Source organism: Delphinus delphis, chromosome 5, assembly GCF_949987515.2.
Source record: "Delphinus delphis chromosome 5, mDelDel1.2, whole genome shotgun sequence".
Lineage (NCBI taxonomy): Eukaryota > Metazoa > Chordata > Mammalia > Artiodactyla > Delphinidae > Delphinus > Delphinus delphis.
The window spans coordinates 86,813,684-86,814,873 of NC_082687.1; positions in this window are offsets into that span (position 1 = coordinate 86,813,684).

Here is a 1,190-nt window from a genome sequence, read left to right on the forward strand (position 1 = left end):
TCTAACGCCACCAAGCTGCTGTCAGGATTAGGTGACATTCAGTAACCTAAGTGATCAACAGCTGGTGATTTCATTTCCTATAATGCTTCACAGTTCCTCGTCCTGGTGCTACACAAGATTAAGGATGAGAAATCCCGTCTCTGTCCCCCGCCCCCCCCAAACTCACTCACCAATGGCCTTGCTCTGAGCTCCCTGAATGTGGAGGATTTGAAAGCTGGCATTTTGCACATGTGTCTTGGATGCTTCTATCTCTATGTTAATTTTTAGAGGGAAGATAATACACTTTGCCATATCACGGGGAAGCCGAGAGATGCTATCAGTCAATGAGCTTTCACCTCTTGGGCGAATTATCAACATTATTAAAGTAGGTCTATTTTCTCAGAAGAATCAGAGAGGAGACAAATATAGGTCAATTTATCTGTCAGCCTGCCATGTGAAGCTTCCTGGTCTGTCGCTTCACCTGCTATCTATCTATCAAATCCCCCTTCCCCAGTTAAATCTACAGGTTATTATTATCTACAGACCGTCACTAAGATGTCCCCACCCCAAATTCATCATCTGAAATGGAATGATCTGTCATATCTCAAACCACCTCTTCTGATTCTGTCTGCTTGCTAATGGTACCTCCACTTGCTCAGATTCTCAGGCTCAAAATCTGGCTCATCTTTTTTTTTTTTTTTTTTTTTGCGGTACGCGGGCCTCTCACTGTTATGGCCTCTCCCGTGGCGGAGCACAGGCTCCGGACGCGCAGGCTCAGCGGCCATGGCTCACGGGCCCAGCCGTTCCGCGGCACGTGGGATCCTCCCGGACCGGGGCACGAGCCCGTGTCCCCTGCATCGGCAGGCGGACTCTCAACCACTGCACCACCAGGGAAGCCCTATTGGTCAATTTTTGTTGCCTTGTGCTTCACTAACAAACAACCCCAAATCTAGCACAGAGGATCATACATGAAGGTTTTCAAAACATGTTTGATGAATGAATCCCTCACCTATAAAATAAAGTATTGGGTCTAGATTAGTGGATTTAAAATTTTAACACAGAGGAACCTCTTTCCTCCCTACCTCCCCAAGCAATTCTGTATGGAAGCCCAAATGGGAAAGAGATGAAAGATTGAGGGCTTTGAGACACTTCCCTGAAATCTTAGTGGAACCCCTTGGCGTTTGAAAACCACTAATTTGACTCGATATCAA